This window comes from Stegostoma tigrinum, chromosome 1 (genome assembly GCF_030684315.1).
Source record: "Stegostoma tigrinum isolate sSteTig4 chromosome 1, sSteTig4.hap1, whole genome shotgun sequence".
Taxonomy (NCBI): Eukaryota; Metazoa; Chordata; class Chondrichthyes; order Orectolobiformes; family Stegostomatidae; genus Stegostoma; species Stegostoma tigrinum.
The window spans coordinates 177,979,502-177,998,160 of NC_081354.1; positions in this window are offsets into that span (position 1 = coordinate 177,979,502).

Here is an 18,659-nt window from a genome sequence, read left to right on the forward strand (position 1 = left end):
AAACATTTTACAGAAGAAGTCTCAATGCTCAGCCTGTGAGCCTATCATGTGTTATATGCCTCAGCAGTGGCTGGGGGCGTTGGAAAATTATCAGACTTTGTTATAATGCCAGAAAGAGCAGGTATGCAGGGAGAAAAGCATAGGCATAGAGGGTAGGAGCAGAAGGCAACCATTTGGCTCATCAAGCCACCTTATTCAATATAATCGTAGCTGATCCTTCATTTCAAATCCATAATTTGTTTCTTTCTTCAGTGACTTCACTTCCCAGCCTCTATAGTGGAGAATTCCACAGGTTTAATTGCTGTCAATGGAAAAGTGTTCTCAAACCCGAAGCCCCTCAACCAAATAGGGGAAACATCTTTCCTACATCCAGCATGTCCATCCCAGTCAGAATTCTTTTACACATCAATGAAATTCCTTCTTGTAAACTCATGCTTCTAACTTCCAGAGAATACAGGCATAGTTGACTCATGCTCAATGGTAAGACAATTCTACCATTGCAGGAATCAATCTGGTGAACCATCACTGCAACTCCTTGAGAAAATTATATGCTTTCTTAGGCAACGAAACCAAAGCTGCATGCAATGGTTGTTAATGAACAGGCCTGGGATAAAGTTTCCTGATTGCAGTTCCAGATATGATACCTCAAATTGTTAGGGTCCCAGATGGGGATCGATGTACTGGCTTCCCTTTTTCTCACTCCGTTGGTCATAATAATAGTCATTTGCAAATAATGCCCCCCTTTCTGTATATTTCCTCCCAGGTTAGATAAATTTATGGTTTAAAAGGAGATAAACTAATGAATTAAACAAAAACCCAGGCTTTCTTGAGTTAACGAAAGAGCAGCTTTATTTATCATTAGGCTTTAAGTAAAGTTTTAATGCAATAAAAATGAGTCAAAAAAAGATGAAACTTAAAAGATGAGAGACTGACTGTATGAGTCAGTCTGGAAAGTGGATAGTAGAACATAACATCGAATGCAATGGCTGCAATCAGTAGCGGTGATTTTGTTCATTGAACAGTCAATTTTGAGATTCTTGGCTTTGGCAGGTTGACGGTAACTCTATTATCCGAGTTTCTTTTAGATACTGGTTGACTGGCAGCACCCAAACAGAGTGTGTGAGAAAGAGTATGAAAACAGAGACTTTTTACTTTTCTTTACCTGCAGTGCAGGGGTGTTTAATGACTTAATTTACAGTACACTAGGATATCAGGCCACTGATACTCACAGACCAAGACTGAAACTTTCTTTCTAGCCTTGCCTCTGTGCATTCTCGAAACTGAGAGATCTGAAACATATGTCTTGCCCAGTTCCCACTCTACTATTCTATCTTGTTTACAGCCTGAGATAACTCTCAGGAGATTCAAGTTCAAATGTAGTGCATTTCACCCATTTAAGCCCAATGCTTTAAAATGTCCTTGATACCTTGTCAGACATAACAATGCAGGGTGACATGCATAAAATAAATGACACCGACAAAAAAAAGAGATATTACCAAGACCTCAGTTCAGATGAATTACTATGAAAAGTACACTTTGAAGAATCATATACCCTCCTGACAATCCACCATACCTAGGATCTGTTCGAACCACAATCCAAACTCATGAAATCCAAATTCTATGATACATCCAAAAATACTTAACATTTGTAACTATTCGCAGTGAGCAACTTCTCTTTGTTTCATAAAAAGTTATCCAATATTCTTCTGGAATATTTAAAACATATTAAACAAAATATTGAACCTTTAAATTCACAGTATGGTCAGGCAGGAGAGAAACTTCAGAGATAATTGGCGCAAAATGAATTATCAACTGGAAAGAAGAGGTTCATCAGTGATAATGCAGATTTGTTGAAGGTAAATCAGGTTTAAATAAATTGAGTTCCTTCATGAAGACAACTGATAAGGATGGTATGATCGTCATCCAAATGCCTTATTAATCAACCTATGTTCAAACATACATTGGAATAGGTAGGACTTGAGGCTGGACTTTCTAGCCCAGAGTGGCACAAAACCCTATTGATGTTGACCAAGTAGATTTTTAGGAGGCAATCGAAAAGAAACAAAGAAACCTACAGCACAGGAACAGGCCCTTCGGCCCTCCAAGCCTGCGCTGATCAAGATCCTCTGTCTAACCTGTCATCTATTTTCTAACAGTCTGTGTCCATTTGCTCCCTGCCCATCCACGTACCTGTCCAAATATATCTTAAAAGACGCTAACGTGTCTGCGTCTACCACCTCTGCTGGCAACACGTTCCAGGCGCCCACCGCCCTCTGTGTAAAGAACTTTCCATGCATATCTCCCTTAAACTTTCCTCCTCTCACTTTGAACTCATGACCCCGAGTAATTGAGTCCCCCACTCTGGGAAAAAGCTTTTTGCTATCCACCCTGTCTATACCCCTCATGATTTTGTAGACCTCAATCAGGTGCCCCCTCAATCTCCGTCTTTCTAATGAAAATAATCCTAATCTACTCAACTTCTATTCATAGCTAGCGCCCTCCATACCAGCCAACATCCTGGTGAACCTCCTCTGCACCCTCTCCAAAGCATCCACATCCTTTTGTTAATGTGGCGACCAGAACTGTACATAGTATTCCAAATGTGGCTGAACCAAAGTCCTATACAACTGCAACATGACCTGCCAACTCTTGTACTCAATACCCCGCCCAATGAAGGAAAGCATGCCATATGCCTTCTTGACCACCCTATTGACCTGCGTTGTCACCTTCAGAGAACAATGGACCTGAACACCCAGATCTCTCCGTACATCAATTTACCCGAGGACTTTTCCATTTACTGTATAGTTTGTCCTTGAATTTGATCTTCCAAAATGCATCACCTCGCATTTTCCCGGATTGAACCCCATCTGCCATTTATCTGCCCAACTCTCCAGTCTGTCTACATTCTGCTTTAATCTCCGACAATCTCCCTCACTATCTGCTACTCCACCAATCTTAGTGTCATCAGCAAACTTGCTGATCAGACCACCCACACCTTCCTCCAGATCATTTACATATATCACAAACAACAGTAGTCCCAGCACAGATCCCTGTGGAACACCACTGGTCACAGGCCTCCAATTGAGAAACTCCCTTCTACTACTACCCTCTGTCTCCTGTTGCCCAGCCAGTTTTTTATCCATCTAGCTAGCACACCCTGGACCCCATGTGACTTCACTTTCTCCATCAGCCTGCCATGGCGAACCTTATCAAACGCCTTACTGAAGTCCATGTATATGACATCTACAGCCTTTCCCTCATCAATCAACTTTGTCACATCCTCAAAGAGTTCTATTAAGTTGGTAAGACATGACCTTCCCTGTACAAAACCATGTTGCCTATCACTGATAAGCCCATTTTCTTCCAAATGGGAATAGATCCTATCCCTCAGTATCTTCTCCAGTAGCTTCCCTACCACTGACGTCAGTGGGGGAAGGGGAGATTTTGAAGCTTGTGAAGTCCACATTGATACCATTCGGCCGCAGGGTTCCCAAGCGGAATATGAGTTCCCAAAACCAGCCCAGTTCTTCCCCTCCCCCCACTGCATCACAAAACCAGCCCAGCCTGTCTCTGCGTCCCTAACCTGTTCTTCCTCTCACCCATCCCTTCCTCCCACCTCAAGCCGCACCTCCATTTCCTAACTACCACCTCATCCTGCCTCCTTGACCTGTCCATCTTCCCTGGACTGACCTATCCCCTCCCTACCTCCTCACCTATACTCTCCTCTCTGCCTATCTTGTTTTCTCTTCATCTTCGGTCCGCCTCCCCGTCTCTCCCTATTTATTCCAGTTCCCTCTCCCCATCCCCCTCTCTAATGAAGGGTCTAGGCCCGAAACGTCAGCTTTTGTGCTCCTAAGATGCTGCTTAGCCTGCTGTGTTCATCCAGCTCCACACTTTATTATCTTGGATTCTCCAGCATCTGCAGTTCCCATTATCACTGGACTATAACATGCTGTCAGGTGACTTCTGATTTTGTCCACACCAGTCCAACAGTAGCCCCTCCACATCATTTATGAGTAGAAGCACAAAACACAGATGCAAGGAATTTAAAAAGAAATCACAGCCACCAATGCATCAAAATGTCTAACATTAGACTTGATCTTGTACATTTAGATTTTTTATTTCTGTGAGGCAAGATGAGTGAAGTGCAAGGTAGTAATCGCGCAGCGAGGGAAACATAAAATTTGGAACCTGAAGAAAAGTCACATGTGTACTAATTAATACTTAATCCTGGAAGTTCATTGTCAGCATTTAAAAGTGAATACATCAAAAAAGGTACTTTTAATGTCAAGGCTCCCAAACAAGGGGCAGGTACTTTGATAACTTCTTCAAGCCACAGTAGTCATTTTAAGAGGGGTTTAAACTCAAGATTGGGTAAGGGATCACATTTCAGATCACTCCATCACACACCATCCGCTGTGTGAAAAAACTGCACCTTACGTCCCTTTTAAATCTTTCCCCTCTCATCTTAAGCCTATGCCCTCTCGTTTTTGACTTCCTTATCCTGGGTAAAAGGCCTTGTCTATTCACCGTATCCATGTCCCTCATGATTTTATAAACCCTTCAGCCTCCGACTCTCCAGGGAAAACAGCCCCTGTCTATTCAGCCTCTCCCTGTAGCTGAAACCTTCCAACCCTCTCAACATCCTTGTACGTCTTTTCTAAACCCTTTCAAATTTAAATTTAAGAACAGAGAGGCCATGCTGGAGCAGTACAAGCCTTCAGCTAGGCCACATCTAGAGTACCGTGTGCACTTCTAGTCACTGCATAACAAGAAGGGCGTGATTACACTGGAGGGAGTGTACAGGAGATTCACCAGGATGTTGTGTGGGATGGAGTACTTTATCTATGGAGAGAGGCTGGATAAGCTCAGGTTGTTTGCTATGGAGCGGAGAAGCCTGAGGTGGGATCCTGAGGGAGATTTATAAGATTTATTAGGGCATGAAGAGGATGAATAGAAAGCAGCTGTTCCCCTTAAAGGAATCAAAATAAGGAGGCACTGTTTTGATGTGAAAGGCAAAAGATAGAGAGATTGGAGGAAAACCTTATTTCCATCCAGAGGGTGGGTAGGGTCTTGAATGCACTGCCTGGGAGGCATATTGAGGCTGGTATAATATTCAAGGTTTAGCTTACTGCTGGAAGCTGGGACGAGTGCAGCTTTCATATAGCTTTGGCAGCAGAGGCTTGTTAGATTGACGGGTCTCTTGCATGTTGTATGATTCTAACACTGGGCCGGTACCAACTTGTTTGCATGTGAGAAACCAGTCCGATGGACCCTACACAATAAGCGGGGATTGCATTGGAACAATACATTAGAGCGAGGCAAATCCCATCATATACATTGTTGATTCAGAGATAGTAGGAACTGCCGATGCTGGAGAATCTGAGATAACAAGGTATAGAGCTAGATGAACACAGCAGGCCAAGCAGCATCAGAGGAGCAGGAAGGCTGACGTTTCTGGTCTGGACCCTTCTTTACAAATTTCTAACGAATGTTCCAGACCTGAAATGGCAGCTTTCTCGCTCCTCTGATGCTGCTTGGCCTGCTGTATTTATCCAGCTCTACACCTTGTTATCTCATATACATTGTTGAATTTTTTTAAAATCTGATTTTGGTTTGGAGTGGTGAGTGAGAGCTGCAGGTGATGTTTAAGCTGTGTGCAGCAGCAATTTCTTTAAAAAAAAAGCAATTTTTTGAAAGTTTGGAGAATGGAATCTCAGTTATAAGAAATAAATGACTATTCCTCGGAACAGAGTGAAAGCAATTTGGATTGGCTTGTGTATTTTAAGTGTGATCTACGCTTCAAGAGGGTTTTGCTTTCTGTAAACTTCTGAGATAGTACAGCAGTTCATCAACATCCTGATGGCAACTACAAAAGTCAGTAAATGCAACCCAGCCAATGAAGACCATGCCCCATGGAAAATAAAAAAAAATCAAACTGAGAAATGGAAAACTTGCACACCCCAGACCATACAGAGCACCATGTGTGGAGTAAATCAGATATTCTGAACATATTGCACCCAATCTTGATCTGTAGAAATGCTTACTCATTGTCATCTCACTGATTATCTTGATAATTTCTTTCGGATTCATGCAGGTTTCAATGAGATTACACTTTATGGTTCTAAACTCCAGAAAATATGGTATAATTTGTTCATGAGTGGACCGTCACTGTACTATCTCCAATGCTGTTAGCGTGGAGACAAAAACTATGCATAGAAGTCCAGATGTGGACTCAACAAAGCTCTGAACAGTTGCAGTGAGGTGCCTTCATTCTGATAGTCCAATTCCCTTACAGTGAAGGTCAACATGCCTCTTCCTTTTTGATTGCTTGCTGTATCTGAAAGCTAGGTTTCTGTTATCCTTGTACAGGTTACATCCAAGTCTGTGCAGTAACATTTACAAGTTAGGTAGATAATTGGTTTATTGGAAAACTCAATGCGGCAGATGCCAAATTATATTGACAATAAAATTGTAAGTAGCCACAATTACCTGAAACAAAATTGTGAAATAAAAGGATGGCACAATCATGATCAATTCAGTATAGATAATTCCAAAACAATACAGAACACGGGTCTCCTCAGAATTTTTATTTTTATAATATAAATTATTACACTCTGCAGTATATATTAAAGTCTATAATTCACACATTGCAGGTTAAATTTATTGAATTTTCACTTATTAATACAATTCATGAATTTTATAAAACTGAGAGTTAACTGTTTCATAGTCTATTTCCCTCTGTATCTCTTCTTACTTCTCATGTACATTTCGTGTGGTTGTGGCAACAGATAGTGATATTTAGAGGCGGGATTCTACAGCCTGATGGAAGTCCGGACAAGGTATATTGACTTTTCAACAAGGTTACACGTTCAATTGTTTGATTATGTTAGCATTGCTTTGATAAACATAACCGAGGAACAGTTTCAGGTACATACGTTTTCAAACACTGTTTTGCTCTTGAATTCTTCCAATTTAAGATCACATTACACACCATAAGCCATTTCATTGCCCATTCACTGAGCTTGTCTATATTTCTGCGCAGCTCACCCCAAAGCTTACATTTCCATCTAGCTTTGCATCAGCAGCAAATTAAGAAACATTGCTCTCTCTTCAGTTAAGCCATTACGAGAGACTACAAAAAGCTGAGGCACCAGCAGATTTCTCCAGCACTCTACGAGCTACAGCTGACATTTGAAAATTCCCTGATTATTAGCTGTAGCTGATGAAATGTGGACCAAGCCTGAAAGTTCGACTACTGCCCAGAAATCTTTTTATTCCTACTCTTCACTTCCTGACCATTGACTGAACCTGGTATTCACATTAACAAACATATCAACACAGGTCCACAAAAACTTACAAGATACTTTATTGGATGCTATTTGGAAATCTAAGTTCACTACAAACTACAATTTTCCTTTTATTTACTCTAAGAGTGGCATTCTCAAAATGCTTCAATAAATTTGTCAAACAAGATTTCCCTTTCATAGAAACATAGAACATAGAACAGTACAGCACAGTTCAGACCCTTCAGCCCACGATGTTCTGCCAAACGTTTACCCTAATCCTAAGTCTGTCTAACCTTCACCTCTACTTTTATACTATCATCCATATGCCTATCTAATAGCTGCTTAAATTCCCCGAATGAGGCCGACTCCGCTACATTCTCTGACAATGCATTTCATGCCCCTACCACTCCCTGGTCATTTCCCTACCTACCTCTGACGTCTGCCCTATATCTATCTCCACTCACTTTAAAACTATGCTCCCTCGTAATAGCTACCTTCACCCTAGGAAAAAGTCTCCGGCTGTCCACACTATCTATGCCTCTGATTATTTTGTATACATCTATCAAGTCGCCTCTCATCCCTCATCGTTATAAAGAGAAAAGCCCTTGCTCTCTTAACCTTTTCTCATAAGACCTTCCCTCCATTCCAGGCAACATCCTGGTAAATCTCCTCTGCACCTTTTCCACTGCTTCCACATCTTCCCTGAAATGAGGCAACCAGAACTGCACACAATACTCCAGATGTGGCCAAACCAGGCTCTGAATGATGACTCTGAATTTGGGGAGGCAATGGCCTAATGATATTGTTGCTGGACTGTAAACCCAAAGACCAGGATAACATTCTGGAGACGTGGGTTTGAATCCCACCATGGCAGATGGTGGAATTTGAATTCAGTAAATATCTGGAATTAAGAATCCAATGATGACTGTGAATCCAGTGTCAATTGTTGGAAGGACCCATCTGGTTCACGAATGCCCTATTGGGAAGAGAACTGCCATCCCTACCTGGTCTGGCCTACATGTGACTCCAGACCCACGGCAATGTGGTTGACTCTTAATTCCCCTGTGGACAGTTAGGGATGGCAATAAATGCTGCCTAACCAGTGATGCCCTCATCCCATGACTGAATAAAGGAAAACAAAAAAAAACTTCAAAGTTTACAAAGGATACCTTTATGAAATTTCAATTTTTTACCCATTCATATACTTGGAAAAGAGACAGCCGCAAGGTGCACCATCAACACAATGCACTGCAGCAACTCACCAAGTTTGCTTTGATGGCACCTTCCAAACTCACAAAATTGGACTCCCTACAACAACAGAGGTTATAGATACGTGGAAATACCCAGCACCTGTGAGATCCCCTCACTCGATTGTGAAAATCTGGAAACACTCTTCCGAAAGCATTGTGGATGGACTTACACCACACGGACTGCATGACTCAGGAAGTTGGCTCATCACCACATTCTCAAGTGCAATTAGAGACGAACAGTAAGTGCTGCTCTTGCTCACAACACTCATCCGAAGGGTGAATTTTAAAAAGTTGCTCATATCCCAAAAGCTCCTCGATTTTTTAACATTCGTTCTTTCGTAAGATGTTAGTGTTCCCCACAAGACCAGCATGAATTGTCCCTATCTCTGTTGTTTGTTAATAGCTTTGATATTGCCTACAAAATTTTTATTCACTCATGGGACCTGGATTTCACTGCTTGGCCAGCATTTACTGACCACCATCGAGCTGCTCAGGAAGGTGTGCTACTAATCTATCATTTTCTTCCTTCAAAGCAGAGATTTGAATAAAAACCTAACTTTCTTTTCCAATAGCTGCCAAATGACCAAAGGGATGCTCACAAATTTTCTCTTCAGTATTATTGCTTTCAAATCTATTGCTGAAGTTATGTTCTTACAATGGGATTTTGACAAAAGGATTTACTTTGCGAACTGCTAATTGAGATGAATCAGTAGGAATACAGCTTTCAAGCATTAAAGTCAAATTGATTGATGGGGCTCACACTTCAAAACAAATGAAGATTCAAATTAACCAAGAACCAAAAGAACTGCGGATGCTATAAATTTCAGGAAAGCTCAGCAGGTCTGGCAGCATCTGTGGAGGAGAAAACAGAGTTTATCTTTCGGGTCTGGTGATCTTTTCCCAGAACTGAGGAAGTTCCCAGTTCTGAGGAAGGGTCACCGGACCCGAAACATTAACTGTGTTTTCTCCTCCACGGATGCTGCCAGGCCTGCTGAGCTTTTCCAGCAACTTTGTTTTTGTTCCATTCAAATTAATCATCGTGGAACCTCTAATTCCCAGGAGTCATCAAAAATCTATTGGCTTGTTCCCATCTCAACAGCACATGCTTGTTGAAACCACGGTAACCATCTCACAAATGAATAAAGCAGCCTCAGTCCACACAACCAATAGTCCTGAAGGCTCAAGTCAGAGAAAAGTAATCAATAACCTTTTCTGAGCATTTCTGTAGGGGCCACGTTCACACCTCCCCTCTCATGCACACAGTGGGCAAACGCGTTCTACTGCACAAAGTTGTGATTTGATTTGGTTTTAATACTATTGCCTTGAATGTTATCCAGAGAAACCATACCTCATCTAAGTACATCAGGATAATTAAACAGAATGTAGAAAAGGGTGTTACAGCTCCAGAGAAGGGGCAGAAAAAGGTGAACTTTAATATGTGAGCGGTCCGTTCACTTGTCTGATAACAGTGGGGAAGAAGCTGCTCTTAAATCCGTTGGCGCGTGTTTTCAAACTTTAGTATTTTCTATCCAATGGAAGAGAGTATAACCAGTGTAGGAGGGGCCTTTGTTGGCAGCTTTTCCAAGGCAGCATGAAGTGTAGGCAGAGTCAGTAGATGGAACGCTGGTTTCTGTGATTGATTAGGCTGGGGTTGCTGGCTTGCTTGCCGAGCTGGCTGGTTATCATCAAGACGGTTTGTCACCATGATAGGTAAGATCATCAGTATGGCCTCCAATGAAGCAAATTTGATCAACTCCACTTGGAATTTAAATGATCCGGTCTGTTAAGTTGGTTTGTGTCATTTTTGGTTCTGTTCTGCGGTGGTTTTGTATACAAGATCTAAACCCACATGTTTGTTGATTGCAGTATAGGTTGAAAACCAGGCCTCTAGGAATTCCCATGCATGACTGTGGTTGGCTACAGCTGAGATGTTCACATTGTACCAGTTATATTGATGGTCTTCATTGCCCGAGTGCACTGAGATGAAGGAAAGTTTGTCGTATCATTTTGTTGCGAGCTGATGTCCATGTATCTTCATGGCTAGTTTGGCCGATGTAATGTTTGTTACAGTCATTGCAAGGCATTTTGTAAACTATGTTGGCCCTGCATATCACGGGTATTGGGTCTTTGGCTCTTGTGAGTGTTTGTCGTAGAGCGTCTGTGGGTTTGTGTGCTACCGTGATTCCTAGTGGTTGTAGGAATCTCGTTGTCAATTCTGACATGTTCTTGATGTTGGGTAGTGTGGCCACTGTATTGGGACTTACTGTGTTCTTTTTAGGGTTGCCTATCCAATAAGCACCTGCAGATAAAGTTGTTGGGATATCCATTGTTAGCAAAGACCTTGTTTAGGTGTTCTTCCTCCTTCCTGCATCATTCTGGCATGTTGCAGTGAGTTGCAGCCTATTTGAAGAGTGTCCTAACACAGCTTTGTTAGTGGACATTGGAATGATTGCTGTGGAAATTGAGGACTTGGTCAGTGTGGGTTGCCTTCCATATAATGTGATTTGGAACTCCCTGTTGGTCATTCGTTCTGCCCTGACATGTAGAAACAGAAGTTGATTGTTGTCTTCATGTTCTCTTGTAAATTTGATCACTGTGAAAACATTGTTGATGAGTTAATGTGTCTCTTCTAACTTGGTGCGTTTAATGATGACAAATATGTCATCCACGTAGCGAATCCACATTTTTGGCTCTCTGGGGGTTGGGTTAAGTGCGTTCAAGTTTGTACATGACTGTCTCTGCAGTAAGCCCTGAGATGGGTGTCCCCACTGGTGTGCTATTGATTTGTTTGTAAGTTTGGCCATCAAAGATGGAGTATGTGGGAAGGCATAGGCCCAGTAGTCTGAGTATGTTGTCTTTGCTGATGGAGCTTTTTGGAATCAGCGTTTCTGCTGCATCCAGTAATGTGGCAAGCGTTTCTTTGGCTAGTGGTATATCAATGGGCCTGACATCAAAGGATACTATAATCTCATCACCATTGATTTTAGTGTTTTTGAGGTTGTTAAGGAATTTCTGGGTTGAGTGGTTGGAGTGGGGTGATCTGTTGACAAAATACTTTGCAATGACTGCAACAAACATTACATTGGCCTGACTGGAAGGAAACTAGCCATCAGGATACATGAACCCTAGCTAGCAGCAAAATGATATGACAAACATTCCCTCATCTCAGTGCACTGAACTAGTGAAGGCCATCAATTTAACTGGGACAACGTGACCACCCTCAGCCAACTGGAGACACACATGGGAATTCCTAGAGGCCTGGTTTTCAAACCGTAATGCAATCAACAAACATGTGAATGTAGACCCCGTATACAAACCCATGCAGAACAGAACTGGAAATGACACAACCCAACTCAAACAAACTGGATCATATAAATGCCAAGCAGAGTAGAACAACATTGCTTCATTGGAGGCCATACTGATGATGTTACCTGGCATGGTGACAAAACTTCTGTACAATAACCAACAGCTCAATGTTCCAGTGAATCTCTGTGTAAGATGTAAGAACAGCATCTCATTTTCCACTTGAGTAACCTGTAGCCTTCTGGACTCAATATTGAGTTCAATAACTTCAGGGCTTGAGCTCTCCCATGTCCTTAGCCCAGTATATCAGGCCTGTTATCACACAGTCTGCTATTACATATAATCCATTGTTAGGCACTAACAGCCCCCATTGATAGTTACTCACTCTCCTAGCCAGATTGATATCTACTCTTTTGTCTCTCCAACTATTCTTATCTCTCTTTGAGCTCTATCCCCACCCATCATTTACTCTTTACCCCCTCCCCGTACCCTATCTTCTGCATATAAACCAACATTTTCCTAGCTACCATCAGATCTGAGTAACGGTCACTCACCCTGAAATGTCAACTCTGATTTCTCTCCACAAATTCTGCCAGATCTGCTGAGCTTTTCCAGCAAATTCTGTGTTTGTTTCTGATGTACAACATCTGCACTTCTTTCCATTTTTATTTGCCAAAACCGTTACCTAGTTTGCACAAGCCACGTAGCTCGAATCTCAAAACTAACAGAATTTCTTTGGATGGAAACAAGCTGATTACTGCATGCTTGTGCTAGTTCTGTGTAAGAACTATCCAAATGCCCCCTTGCCCCTGCTGTTTCCATCCATGCAAAGTGCGGGGATGTGTAGTCAAGGTAACTGTGGGAGTCAGTCGGTTTGTCGTGGCCAGCCTATCCCCAGGAATGGAAACAGAGATGTGTAGTAAGGGAAAGGAGGAGTCTATCCAACTGTTCTTCTCTCTGTTTGGGCTCTATCACCATCTATCTTACTCCTTACATCCTCTCCCCCCCCACCCCATCTTCTCAATAAAAACCCACATTTCCCAGCCTTCAGCAGTTCAGTGGAAGCCTCATCACTGGGCCTGAAATGTTAAGTTTGGCTCCTCTCAACAAATGCTGCCAGATCTGCTGAACTTTTTCTGCAATTTCCGCTTTTGTGTCTGGTTTCAAGAATCTGCAGCTCTTTCGGTTTTCATTAGAGAACTAGTTGTGAGGAGGTTGCAAGCAGCCTTCAAGAAGTAAATGAAATATAATGCGATTAAGTGTGAAGCTACTCATGCTCGTGGAACAAAAAATTAGAACATGTTTTAAATGGTGAGAGGTTGGGAAATGTGGTGTTCAAAGGAATCTAGGTGTCTGTCCATGACTCACTAAAAGCTGGCATGTTGATGCAGCAAGCAATTAGAAAGACGAACAATATGTTGCAAATATCCATTTCAAGGGGATTTGAGTACAAAAGCAAAGATATCTTGCTGCATCAGAGATAATGGGAACTGCAGATGCTGGAGAATCTGAGATGTCAAAGTGTGAAGCTGGATGAACAAGGCAGGCCAAGCAGCATCTTAGGAGCACAAAAGCTGACCTTTTGGGCCAAGACCCTTCATCAGAACATTTCTGTTGTGTAGAGCCTCAGTGAGACTTCACTTGGATTAAGTCCATAAGACATAGGACAATAAGACATAGATTATTGTGCAGATTACATGTCTTCATTTTAAGAAGAAGATACTTACCTTAGAGGAGTTCAACTGAGGTTCCCCAGATTAATCTTTGTGAAAATGGGATTGTTTTTCAAGGAGAGTTTGAGGACACTGGTTCTGCATTCTCTATAGTTTTAAAGAATGAGGGGTGATCTCACAGAAACTTACAAAATTCTTAGAGTCTGACAGGTTGAATATAAATGGATGATAGTCTGCAAATGTCTGATTTTGGAAGCTAAGCAGAATTGGGCCTGGTTAGTACTTTGATGGGAGACTGCCTGGGATTATCAAGTGTGATAGTCTCAATGGACTCTCTTGTGGCACAGTGGTAGTAACCCTACCTCTGGACTGGGAAGGCTAGGTTCAAGTCCCACAATGTGTAATAACATCGTTGAACAGGTTGATTTGTAAAATAGGTTAAATTTTTTAAAAAAAGGATATCTTTTCCTGGCTGGTAACTGTGGACCCCAGGGACTAGGTTCTAAATTCAAGAAATAGATCATTGGCTTCTGGAGGTCAATGAATTAAGGATTATAAAGCCATAAGACATAGAAGACAAAATGGGCAATTCAACCCATTGAGTCTTTCCATGATTCAATAGGCTAATGGCTGATTTGATGATCCTCAACTCCACATTCCTGCCTTTTCGTTATTACCCTTGATGACCTTCCAGAACAGCTTTCCGTGGTAAAGAATTCAACAGATTCACTACTCCCAAAAGAAGAATTCCTCCTCATCCCTGAGGTAAATGTGCAAGCCCTTATTTGGACATTATATCCTCTGGCCCTGGACTCTCCCACAAAGGGAAACAACTTTTATGGATCTACCATGTCACATTCTCAAAGAGTCTTGTATGTTTGAATAAGATCCTCTCTCATTCATCTGAACCCCAATGAGTGCACCTTCTTTGGAGTGCCTTTAATAGTAGAGTATACTTGCTTAGGTAAGGGGACTAAAACTATCCACAGTATTCTATCTATTGTCTCACTAATGCCTAATGTAGTTTGAGTGAGACCTCCAAATTCTTAAACTCCATTCCCTACTTTAAGAGCCTTGACATGAAGCCAGTGTGGGCTCCTGGCCTCAGCACAGACTCCTAGCCTCAAAATGAATCCAGAATGGATCCCTGAAACTCTCAGCCTCAAGGCCTTTGTGGTGAAGCCAAGTCTGGTCTGGAGGCTGGGGCTGGCACAGACTGGAGGCAAGGCCCGGCACTGTCTGGAGGTGCAGACTCGAAGGACTGTTTTTCTGAATTAACAAATTTCTTCATTTTTCAAATTTATTCCTATGATTTTGTACTTTTGTACCTTCCATGGCACGAAGATGGTCTAGTAAGTGGCTACTTGTAAATTTTTTGCTGTACTCAGACCAATAAAGCTAATTCTAATTCTAATTTTTTGAAATAAAGGCCAACATTCCATTTGTTTTCCCTATTACCTGTTGAATTTTGATGGTGGCTTTCTATGATTTAGGCATGAAGATTCCCAAATCTCTCTTTACTGCAGCATTCTGTAGTTTTTGCACATACTCCTAACTGGACTGCTCCAGTTGGACTAACTGGATTCCTCTGCAGACTGTGTCATCCTCACTACTTGCCTTCCCATCTATTTTTGTGTCATCTACAAACTTGATTATTCACAAACTTGTTCTGAGGAAGGGTCATTAGACCCAAAACATTAACTCTGTTTTTACCTCCACAGATAAATGTTGCCAGACCTGCTGAGCTTTTCCAGCAACTTTGCTTTTGTTCTTGATTATGGTAGACTCACTTTCCTCATCTAACTCATTCATATGTTTATGGTGTGCGAAAATGGCATCGAGAAGCTGATGAGCCATGATCTAAAATGGCATGGGAGCTTGAAGAGCTGAATGGCCTAATCCTGTTTCTTCTAAGATGATTTATGCTCTGGTCTGCATGTAGTTTTGGCTGGGGGAGGAAAGCAACAGTGACTCAGTGGTATCTTCTGCCTCCCTTCCCAGTGATAATTAAGCAGTAGGGCATTCTGCCTGGGACAAAAAGGCAGAAGCCAGAGTGGCAACCAGGAATGAAACTACTGGCTTCATGGATGTGCTGCTGCACTCCAGTTTTGACCAAATTTCCAGTGCAAGGCTCTGCCATTGCTAATGGGCTAGGACTGATTTCTTGATGGTTGCAGGGCACCATGGGTACCCTGCACCCTCTCTTTCCCCAATGTGGGAGGAAAGAAATTCAGCCCAGTTTATGTTCAATGAACGCCATACATTTGCAGTGTCAACTGTGGCTTGTGGTAGACCTCTTTGAGTCTGATGATTGTGGTAAACTCAACATTATAAATACAAGTCTATCACTGAAACAACAAATGTCAGTTTTATTAGGCTGCATGTACTTTGAACAGTGGCCCTGACTGCAGCGTAGGCCCTTCAATATATAGCCTTAACTCCTGAAATTTCACCCCTTCCAGACCTTCCGCTGGTCTGTGTAAATCCTTTATACTGTTAGAAAATGCAAATACAATGCGAGCGATCTCTGAGAGTTTGGAATAATTATCGAATGATAAAAATTGTTCATTGTCCAGAACTCTGAATGCAGTAATTAACATTTTAATTGAACTTTTTGTCAGCCTCCCCTGTAGCAGAGTCTGGCTCACACCAAATGTCAGACACAACAGATGACAGAGAGTTATGTGCCTGTGCCTCACGAAGGGGTAATTCTGAGATTGCCTGTGTAGTTTGGATGTTGTCTCACAAAACTGAATTTCATTTGAAAATTCAGAATCTGAAATTAAGATGTTGAATGAGAATTACTACACAAAAACTAATTTAAAAATATTCTTAATGCTTTTTCGACATAACTTTGAGGTACCATGGGATCTTTATGATGTTAAAATTGCCTAATAGCCATCAGCTTTTGTTATGTTAGCCACTAGGGAATAATTAGTCAGCATCTTGTTCAAATTTAACTCAATTGTTTGGTATTTCCTCAAGCAATTTTCTCCTTATTAGCTCTATTTCCTCCTTTTTTTTTAAACTTCCCACAGGTGATTACCGAGCTACATAGGCTGTTGGTTTACAGGGAAGGTGTTGAGCAGAATGGGAGCAGCAGAGCAGGGAAGTCAAGTCATGATACTCCAGGCTCCAGTAGTCCAGTTTCCGGCTGATTTTTGGCTGCCCATTAGTTTGCCATAGTGGCATGTTGCAATCTTTTCCAGTTACCTGCAAGGCTTCCTCTTTTAACCATGACCAGGAAATCACCCGTGTTCTCCAATTGATTAATCTATGTGCAAAGTCCATTAAGGGCAAAGCAGGCCAGCAAACATGAGGGTGAGTTGGGGTTGGGTGACTAAATCAAAATGGAATTGGAAGGGAAGATAAAGCACTCTACCCCCTGCCATGCCCACCTCTCTTTAAAGACAGTGACAATATTCATGAACGTGGCATGCTGCAATGCCTTTGACCAAACATAATTGTGAAAAGGGACAGACAGTCAGCAAATGTGACACCCTCCACAGCCCTTTGCCTGAATCTGTAAATAGTCAACTTAGTGAGGCTAAAGAGCCGACCTGTGAGGAGGTCTACTGACTTGCCCATATCCCTCTGCACCAATGCCCAAAGATCAAGAGATTGGGACTGAGGTGCAACCAAAAGCACAACAAGAGATTTTTTCAAGTAACTAAAAAGGAAGTGCAATCGCCCACAATGAATGTATACATGATCCACAAATTCCGCAGTGCCAAAAATAAATAGTTAGGCTGGGAACCCGTGAACCTCCACAATCAGTACTTTCACGTGATGCTCCTGCATAGATAACCCTCCACAGGGGCGCCCCCTGCCAGTTGTAAAACAGCATGCTAATGTATATCCAGGCAACAAATGAAGGAGTCGAAGTGGATGGTATGCAGCAGCAGCCTGTACAAAAAGCACCTCTGCTCCAGGCAGAAGGACACATCGAGCTTTCCCATGAGGTGGCTCAGGCTAGCAGTGGGGGGGGCCAAAGCTGAGGGCGTGACCAGAGTTGGGGGACATGCTGGATGGCGGGGGCCTGTAGGAAATTCAGGAACTCAGGGCCGCTGTGAAACTCCATTCAAGTAGGAGTACACGCAGATGCACACCTGAGCATCCTCCAATTGGTGCACAACATTGGATCTGAGCACTACAATTTTTGAAACGACAGATGGCATCAGGCACAAGCTGGACATCTGCACTATTTACCAATTGCTGTGGCAGCATTCAACACAGGCCTCCGCCATCCAGCATGTCCTCAATCTGGTCAGCCCCATGGCTTTGCCCTTCCCTACCGCCTGCCACTCAAACCTGCAATAATACAGATACAGATTCCTGAGGAGCAGCTCTCTAACAATAGCCCCTACTCCTGGCAGTGAGAAGACTTGGGACTAGTCAACCATGTTCCAGATATTATAACAGAGAACAGTGCAGCACAAGAATAGGCCCGTTGGCCTACCATGTCTGTACTCATTATGATGCCATTTTAAACTAATCCGACACATGGGATTCCCTATCTGTTTCAGGATACCGAAGGAGGTGAGGGAGGAGATTGCTGGAGCCAAAGCAGAGATCTTTGTATCATCTTTAGCCACAGGTGACGTCTCAGTAGACTGGAGAATAGCCAACGTTGTTACTTTGTTTATGGAGGGCAACAGAGATAATACAGGAAATTGTAGGTTGGGGATCCTTGTATCAGTGGTGGAGAAATTATTCGAAGGGAGAGAAGTATTTGCATTTGAACAAGAATGGACTTACTATGGATAGGTGGCATGGCTTTGTGCAGCGGAGATTTTGTCTCACACATCTGATGGTGTATTTTGAGGAAGTGATGAGGATAACTGATGAGGTCAGGGCAATGGATGTTGCGCACATGAACTTTACAAGGTCCCTGATGTTAGGCTGGTCCAGAAAATTAAGTTGCATGAGATCCATGGTAAGTTGTTAAGGTGGGTACAAAATTGACTTGGTGACAGAAGACAGAACATTTCTCCTCAGCGTTCACGGAAGAGAGAATCATGGATGCGAAGTAAGTAAGGGAAACAAGTGGGTGTATGCACCACACATTACAAGAGAGAAAGTGTTTGCAGCCTTAAAGTGCATTATGGCGGGTAAATCCCCTGGGCCTGATCAAGTCCATCCTG